We start from the raw sequence: 9,950 nt of genomic DNA on the forward strand, positions 1-9,950 counted from the left end.
GAAGTTCTGGTGTGACCACGGTTGCTAATGAGTTTATATTCATGTGCACTTTTATTAAGTGGATATGACGGTGGAATAAGTCGAGAATAGCTTGAGCTTAGTATGCCGATGCTGTAGGGGCTCTCATGTGCTTCTGGTGGAATGAGTTTCTGCCTATGTATTGCTGTGGTGTCCGTGAACAACATGCCTTGCTCCTACAATGCTCGAGATGTTACGGGAAGTATCCTGTAATGTACCTACCTCTACGTAAATGGTGAGATCAATCCGGTTTTATTTAGCCTTTATGTAATACATGGCTTGTAATCCGTCTTGGTGGCTTATTGATTAAAAACGTACCGAAAGGGTATGAGAACTTGAGTTCGATTCTCAGGTGCCAGCGCCAATAACCAACAGGTTGTTTTTTGCTTTTGTTGTTTTACAAAATGTGTTATACAAAATGAGCTCCGGTCCAAAAGGAACTCCGGAAAGCTAGTGGATAGTAGACCTGGTATATCATGCATTGAGGTCAGGTGATCTGTTTTATTGTTTTGATTACACATCGGAAGTAATTATGCTGTTAGGAGTATTAAGTGAAAAATGTGTAATAATTGTACCAACCATTGGTATTGTCACCTATGAGTATTCTGTGTAGCAAAAAGCTGAAGTGAAGTTAACTACACGTAACTTATCAAACCGTAATGGTAGTTGTGTTTTGAGCATTGCTGACACATGATTAGTAATAATGATATTTCTGAGACGTAGTTTCAAAGTTGAATTTATTTCCTTGAGAGCGAAAAGCTTTCCAGATTTTGATGGTCAGAAGTGGCCGAACGAAATGTATGTCGTCAGTGCTTGTTTGCAGAGTTGTATACGAGAATGTGAGAATGTGTAGCGGCCGTGTCGTGGCACTAGCGTTGCTGTGCCGGTGTTTGGTCGCGGCACGAGCGCTGCTGTGCCGGTGCTCCTGGTCGCGGCACAAGCGTTGCTGTGCCGGTGCTGCTGAATGCGGCACTAGCGCCGCTGTGCCGGTGCTCCTGATCGCGGCGCAAGCGTTGCTGTGTCGGTGCTGCTGATTGCTGCACGAGCGCCGCTGTGCCGGTGCTCCTGGTCGCGGCACAAGCGTTGCTGTGCCGGTGCTGCTGAATGCGGCACGAGCGTCGCTTTGCCGGTGCTCCTGGTCGCGGCACAAGCGTTGCTGTGCCGGTGCTGCTGAATGCGGCACGAGCGTCGCTTTGCCGGTGCTCTTGGTCGCGGCACGAACGCTGCTGTTCCGGTGCTACTCGTCGCGGCACGAGCACTGCTGAGCCGGTGTTCCTGCTGGTTCTGTTGACTTACCGGTTTGGAGCATGCAAACGTTAGGGCCTCTGCTCTGTTTCACGATCGCGGTCATACGAAGGGACATGCAAACGTTAGGGCCTCTGTCTCATGACGCGAAGCGTGTAATTTGTTACAAACTCATAGTACGCAAACGTTAGGGCCTCTTCTATGTGTTTGTAAATCGACAAGCAAACGTCAGGGCCTCTGTCATTGACAATGTATAACGACTGACGGAAGTCCGGATTCTGTCTGTAGTTATGCATTGAATGTTCTCTTGGGTTTCAAGCTGTTTCAACTTTAAATCATTACTCCTTTCTGGTCCTTGTTACTGGCACTTGAGTGCACGCTTGTGCCTGGGACATTGACCTTTGTTGACCGTAACCTACAAGTTGTTTCATGTTGAATAAGCTTCAAACCGTAGTGGTTACGTCATTTTGTTACTCGTGTGTTGTAATGTTTCAGAGATTGGCGACGATCAACATAATGATGAAAGCCAGGTTGTGACGGATGAGCAAGGATCTGATGCAAATAGAAAGAGAAGAGCAGAGAAATGCCGCGGTCGAGGACGCCACGCAATCAGGAACGGCCGTGTTAAATATTTCTCCTACCCACAAATTCGAGACAAGAGGAAGGGTATAAAAGGCGTCGCGCATGTGGTACTCGGGTCATTCGTTGCTTAGCTTTCGGATGCAACGGACGTTTCGCTGTATCGTTTTGTATCGATTTACGTACTTTAGCAGTAGTTTAAGAGTAGTTGGTGTAATTGTTGCTTTTCTTTATTCAAATTAAATTGTTTGTAAGAGATTAAAACTGGTGTTGTGTGCTACTTGTTCTTTCTTTAATTAATACCGCTTCTGATCCATAAGAATACCTATTGTAGGTCTTGAGACATTGACGTCAGAAAATCGCTATTTTTACTATACACTGATTCACTGACTCACTCATCAAAAACCTAGACCACTTCCAATGGTCGTATTGACTTGAAATTTGGCATGGAGGTAGGTCTTTATGTCAAGGTAAAGGAAAAAATCTGAAAATGGCCAAGTGTGAGTCGGTTTCAAAATAATGAAGGTGTAAAATACCCAGTGTAAATTTATACCCCTAAAGAACTAAAACGAACTAAATTTATCTATATTTATATAATATATCTTCGAATGGTCGTACCGATCTGAAATTCGTTACAAAGGTTTGTATTTAGTCAAAGTAAAAATCTGAAAACGGCCAAGTGTGAGTCACTTTCGAAAATAACGAATGTGTAACTTTGATCCACGAACATAATATATGATAACATGTCATGTCAGTCAGTTGGTAAATCTAGTCCATTTAGTTAATCTAGTTCATTTCTTTGTAAGAAGCATAGTGCATATTTAAAAATCTGAAAGATAGTATAAATGAGACATTTACTTAACTAACTTAATCATAAGAACAAAATAAAATAAACAGCCTTACAAAAATAAATGAAATCCCACCCAAAACAAAAATGTGAAAGACTGCCAAGTTCGATAATATGGGAATGCTTCGCCAAGTTCCATACACATACCTCAGTTAAAAATAGTTACTTTTTAATGATGTTACTTGGCAAGTTTTAATAGAAAATTAAATACTTGATTCATTGCGTTTAGTAGGTTTATAACAAGGTGTATGAAAACTTGCCAAGTAACATCATTAAAAAGTAACTATTTTTAACTGAGGTATGTGTATGGAACTTGGCGAAGCATTCCCATATTATCGAACTTGGCAGTCTTTCACATTTTTGTTTTGGGTGGGATTGATTTTAAACTGAGTCTATACATACCTACATTAGAGTTGGATACGTTGTTACCCATGCTCACCTAGGTCTACTAGAGTTGGGTAGACCTAGGGGAGCATGGGTAAGCCCCGAATTAAATGTATTTTACTTATTATTCGGACTTTACCCCAAAAGCTTGGGTAATACTAAATCAACCCTGGTAAACCTAGGTTTACTCCACCTTCTAGCATTACCCGTAACATAAATATAAAAGAAAGTCGTGTTAGTTACTTATAACTCAAGAACGGCTGAACCGATTTAGCTGAAAATTGGCAGGGAGGTAGTTTAGAGCCAGGAGAAGGACATAGGATAGATTTTTGTCACTATTCGGATACGGGAAGCAGTTATCTCAGGACGCGGGTGAAACCGCGGGCGGAAGCTAGTATATAATAAATGTACAGAGAGGTCATGGTTTATCATCATCATCCTCATAAAACAAATGATTTTCAATATTCTTATCCAAATATGTAAACAATATGATGATGGCTTTTTTTTAACGACATCAAAAATCATCAAATGACCCCTCCCGCTGTGTGTGAGGGACTCTTACTGACTAAAAACCGTCGTGTTCCGTCGTAGGTCTTTTATATGTACCACTCAGGACGGCGGTAACTCTTTCGAACAATCCCGCGGCCCCGGCAGACCTTGGCCCTTGGCCCCGCTAAGGATACGATGATGGCTGAGTTTCATTTGCACGCAGCCTTACAAGTATGAGTAGGTATGTGACATCAGTCATCAAGCAGGAACATCAAGGCATGACAGCTGCTAGGTACGCCACATGACGACGGTAGGATGTTCATGGATAGTGCCAAATAGGAAACTCCAAGTTATCTTAATATGTAAAGGAAATCAGACTGATGAAAAGTAAGAAATTACAAACAAATGCAGCCTATGATAGCGAATTAACAATTCCTCGACCGTCCCACTGCTCGGTGAAGGCCTATTTTTAGTTTAAAAAATTTAGTAGTTCAGAAAGCATAAAAAGAGAAAAGGAAAAAAAGAAAATCGACTAACTGGGATATCGTTGACATCATCATCTGCCTAGGTCATCGTCTCCCAACTATTTTGGGGTCGAATTCCAGTCCACCGGATGCAGTTGAGTACCGCTACCAGTGTTTACAAGGAGCGATTGAGTGATTAAGCCTATCTGACCTGTACAGACCAGTTACCCGGGCAACCCGATACCACTGCCTGGTTGTTAGACTTTCGGGTTTCTGATTACCCGTAACGACTGCCAAAGATGTCCAAATGATAGCCAGGACCCACCAATTTATAATTTCTTCCGATTTTTATTTAACCGTGAATGTTAAAATAAGTATGAATTACTTAAACAGTCTTAACGACACTAAGTTTGTGTAAACACAAAATAAAACATGTTTAAGGATGGAAAATTAGGAGACAGGCTTAAAGTGACTCGTACAAAGCTGAGTTTAAATATTTTTCTACATTTATAGGTAGAACAGGTGTGCAATCATCTGATCACACCATGTGGTGACAAAACTAGGTCGCGGTAACCCTCCCCCTCGCCCCACCCCCTCCCGCTGCGTCCCATCGCCCGTCACTCACATTACATTTGTCATTTTCCGGGTATTGTCAGCCTCGTGGATTAGCTCGGCAGCTCGGCATGAGTTTTTACCTACCTGCTCTGGCGAAATTGGTAAGTAATTAAGTAACTTTTAGAAAAGCTTCCATCCGCGGTTTCACACGCGTCCCGAACTAACTTCTTCGCGCACATGGATAAAAAGTAGCCTATCACGATCCGCTCCGGCTTCGAACGGGTGCAATGCTGATGCGCCGACCTACGCACTACAAGAGGTCGGGCCGGCAGCGGCACCGCCCGCGCCGCACCACTAGGTCCTTGCATTTCAAAGTGCAAGTAAAAATAAAATAACTAACTATAATTTTCATGAAAAAAATATATAAAATGAGCTGTGCCACCGTGGCGTCGTGTTGAGGGCACACGTACAGCTGTGTCTTCCGTACTGCAGGACACAGCACGAGCTTATGTCCATGTTGTGCTGGCACGCACTGATTGCCAAGGAAAAGATGCTTCTTTTTTCTTCTCTCTACTTTTATGAAGCCATCCTTGTCGCACGTGTCCATCTTAGGACCAGTCTGTGGCTGTGATATGCCACGGGTTGGTTTACACCCCCTTAGCATCAAACAGAAGATAAAAAGGCTTTTCTATGTGTACCTTGCATTATGGTAAAGATTATGCGGCTGTTCTCATATACGGAGATCAGCCAGCTGCGCAGGATATATAATAGCGCACGAGAATTTTTTTACGACCGGAGAGAGCACCACTCACCAACTTCCAGGCTCCGGGCTGCTTCGTGAAGGATTCTAAAACCCACAAAGCGATTTCGGCGCGACCCGGAAATCGAACCCGAAACCTCAAGCACAGCAGTCGCGCTTGCGACCACCAGACCAACGAGGCAGTCAAGGTTAATGTCATTTGACGTGGAGTCAAATGTAGTGATATTGAATAACAGCTTCCGCTCTTAATTGTTCCTACTTCACCTTCACCTATCTACCTTCTAAAATAACAAGAATTTCATTGAAAACTGTTTAATTTTTACGTTCTATATTGTCGTGTCAATTATACCAAATATAACATGTTGCCTTATTTTAGAAGCTATCGGGATTCAGGATAATGAAGACGTTTAAGTAATACACACTTTCGTTTGTTCTGAGTGGCTTGATGTAGGCGTGGAGTTGTTATTCCCGCAGTGAGCGTGTTCCCGCGGCTAATGAAGTGGTGCGCGTGTGTGCAAACACTGCGTATTGCTGAGTCGCCGCCACCCGGCGCTCTCCCCTGTGTCACGGTGCGCCTCGTGTGCCTCGAGACAACTGCTAATAAAACCGTTTGCCTCGTGAGTGCTAAGTGCTCAGTAAGTACTCGCCTGGTGGGTGCCAACACTGCCAATTATTTTGGATATTGGTACGATGCGGAACTGGCTATCTGCTGCTGCTTGATGAAATTAACGGCAGGTCGATGGAATATAGGGTTGTCGCCTGAGGGAACTTGAGGCACTGAGTCCTCAGTAAACCGAACCGGTGTACATTAACTCATGTAAGAGAAGGGGTATTTTGTGTACACTGCCGGCACTCTGGCAGACAAGTGGGAGTTGCATTGCCTTGGCTGAACAGATGTTCCACGTGCGCTGCTCGAGCTGCTGATAGCGTTGCGTATGTACCGCAGCATGGCCGCGTGCCGGCTATACGCGGGCTATACGCGCTCGCACACGTACGGGCTGCTTGCTACAAAACAATCTGATCACGTCACTGAAGTGCGTTCGTGTATACCGTCTCTTATCAAATAACGTTTGAATATAAGTTAAGAGCTCTATACTTATAGTATTTGTAGAGATAGAGAGGGTACAGGGTTCGTGCCAAGAGTGGCGAGTTCGTGCCGTCACGTAACCATTTCGACGACTACGGACGTGATAACCGTTATTAGAATATAAGCTTTGAGCACGTTCTGCCACAAGTTTCGGATATCGATTAAATCCAACACTGTGGAAGTGGGGAAGCTCGATAGGTATGCCTGGTGCCAGCCAGTAATGCACGTTGCGGTGGCGGGCGCGTCGCCGCCCCGCCGCGCCTCAGCTATTTGTCTAGATCGTGCGGAATGTAGCGCCGGCCGACACCGCGCTATTACTTACTTCGCACTGGCATCATACCTAGGTACTGATACTTATACCAATCTGCAGGTTACTACTTACGTTACCTACTAAATATAAGATTCATGTTTCGACTTCAATAGCGAAGAATCGGTAGGTACTTTCCACATTAATTTACTGCAGCATATAACTAAGCTGTAATGTCGCGATGCTTGTGAAGTGTCGTCGCTGAAGACGCGCGGTTGCGGCTCTTATTGGCTAACAACGTGCACAAATAGTTTGGTTCGCGTTAGTTGAGCGGCGCCGCGGCTCGTTGGCCGGCCGTCAAGGCCGCGACCGGTTTAACTTGCCCCAGATACATGCAGCCGTGCACCGCGCGGATCCCGCCGCGTGCCGGCCGCGTCTCGTGCCGCCTCCCAGCGTCAATAGCGTCGCTCGCAGTTTGGCCTGACCTTAAGGACTTTATACATGTTTCAGTACTTAGAAGTTTAGAAGTTTCCAGGGTGACCCGAGAAATATCGGCAAAAACGCACAATGGATTTAAGTTTAATTTTGAACGGAGGAGTCATTAATTTTGAATAATTTACAAGTGGTCCCCGCGTTCGATAATTTTCGTTAATTTCGTAATATTGTGTCGCTAGAGCAATGGCCGGAACTGACATATCTACCTTATAGAAAACTTAGGAGACGCTGTGGAACGATCTAAGATTATAACCGTAGACCGTGTCAATGACAATCTTCCAGAAGTTAGGCAGATTGCGAATTGCGATGTGGTCCAGTTCCAAACATCGTATCATCGTCGTATATCCAATAAAGATGCGCCTAACATCATCGCACCTTTGATATTTGCTAATGTGTGCTGAGGCAGTAACTAAAGCTTGTTATCGCAATAAAAGCTGGTAAACTAATTGTAGGAGTGAGCCGCGAGCTAATTAACCCAGGCCCGGGCACAATGTTCTGACATCCCCCTTTCGTTCCATTATTGTTTATCTTTCTGGACAGGAAAAACTTCGCTGGAAGCTTCAATGGCCATTATGTACCTACGTTTACTTTTCCATTGTGGAAACTTTCGACGGTTAACTGCATTATTTTGAAAGTGATTTGTGCCCTCTGTTTTATTCGAAACTCTTTATAATAATAAGCTGTTCACACAATATAATGATTGTTGAGATTGAGAGGTTGTCGCGATGTACAGACGCATATTATTATTATTCGGCGGAGTGTGGTGCAGCAGCAGACAATATCCGTATCAGTCGACGAAGCTGCTGTTACTGAGTCCTGCTAATAATGATGCCAATTATACTTACGCTTACTTGTGAGTTCGCGTGTTAGAGAACATGCCCCCGGCGGGAGTCGACACGCGATCGATGCCGGACTTCCGCCAGATAGCAGCCGCCTCTAGCGTAGTCCCACTCGCCGCCAACATCTTACAAGAACAGCTTTAGACTATGTCGACAATTTTGTTTTATTGATTTAAAAAAAAAAAAAAAACTAATTACGGAAAGAAAACAAGTATTTCAAATTAATAAAAAAAACTACTTTTTAAATCACTTGCAAGCAAAAGAGAAAAGAAAAATCACTAAGGTAGCTAGACGTCGCGGTCGGTAGCGAATTAAATATGGCTGTTTCCCCTAGACACTGACTTAAAAGTATGTAGATTTTTTTGTTCTTTTTAGAAATCTATTAAAAAAATATGTTTCTGTCAAAATCAATCAAAATCAAAAGTCATTTATTCAAAGTAGGCTGAAAATCAGCACTTTTTGAACGTCAAATCTACAAAAGACAGCCCCCAAAACGCCCGCCCTTCACCACTTCCTATGTGTTTTTGCTGGGAAGAAGAAGTGGTGGAACAAACTCCCCAGCAACACAATTCTGTCTGTATGGTTTGAAGAACCGTATACAAAACATTAAAAATATCACTCAAAATTATATACATAAATTTGTATAAAAAAAAGCAAGTAAACATTATCATGTTGGCTAGTACACACCTTACCCATGCCTATCACTCAAGCAGCTACAAAAAATGTTTAAAAAAAAGAGAGAACATAATGCCTCCACATTCAGTGAAAATAGGTATAGTTTTAGGGCGTACCCACCGACATGTGAAACCCGACGAGTTTTTATATATAAAACCTGTGTATAAGTCCTGTATAACATATGGAATGCTGATAAAGAATTAAGTATTGAGTATCTTTAGCTTTCAGTGACAAGCGTATATAGTCGTCACTATCCGCATGAATAGAAAATTCTCGTCAATTTGAATAACATAACTCTAAACATGAGGTACTTAGTTAATCCCTACTAATATCACAGATTATATAATAGTTACTACGTAACAGATAAATCACTCCATACAAAAAAGTCCATACCTACTGTTATAAGCACCTACAAGTTCCCCAACTACCTACAAATTCCTAGCTGCGTTATAAAATTAACCTTAAAAGCTCGAGCGCTTGATTGTTATTCCAATGCGATAGCGCACAGTTCAGTGACCGCAACCGTGCCGTGGCCGTGCTTAGGGTTGCTTCTTACAATTTATTAATATTTAAGTAGGAAAACAAAGTTCCGCTTATTTTAAGATAGCCTTTTTTAATACTGAGTTTTTAAATAAAAAGTAATATCAAGAATATTTTTCTTTAGTTAACTATTGTATTGCCTACTAAAATGGAGTATGGGTACATATTACTTAAAATTACCTAATACGTAAGCATAGGAAAGTACTTAAGTAAAGCTTTCGTCAAAATCAAAGGCGGTCTCCAACTATTTTTCGAGCACAAGTGCCATACCCATATGGTACAACTCCGTCGAGTGTTGATACATACCTACAATTGGTTTCTGCGTAGCGACACGCGTAATGTTCCGAATGTTCATTAAGTTGGACCAGAACTATACCTACTTACACTCGAGATGTGTTTTGAGCTACAAAACTCACAATACAGTTCATATAACTAAGTAGGTATCTAAAGTAAAATATACTTATTTTACTTTGAATGATCTCTGTTGTTAAAATCATAAAGTAGATAAGTATTAATTTAAAAAAAAATAGAATTACTAGATAAGTTCATAAATATAAAATGTTTCTAAATCTTACAATAGTCGCATATAAACCAACATAACTCAAAATAATCCATCAGTTAGTTAGGTAGCTTAAAAAACCTAATAAAAACCAACAGCATAACATGCCACGAAATAAAAATAATAATATTGGAACGCGCGCGGCGCGTGTGAATATTGAAAGCCCT

Source organism: Helicoverpa armigera, chromosome 12, assembly GCF_030705265.1.
Source record: "Helicoverpa armigera isolate CAAS_96S chromosome 12, ASM3070526v1, whole genome shotgun sequence".
Taxonomy (NCBI): Eukaryota; Metazoa; Arthropoda; class Insecta; order Lepidoptera; family Noctuidae; genus Helicoverpa; species Helicoverpa armigera.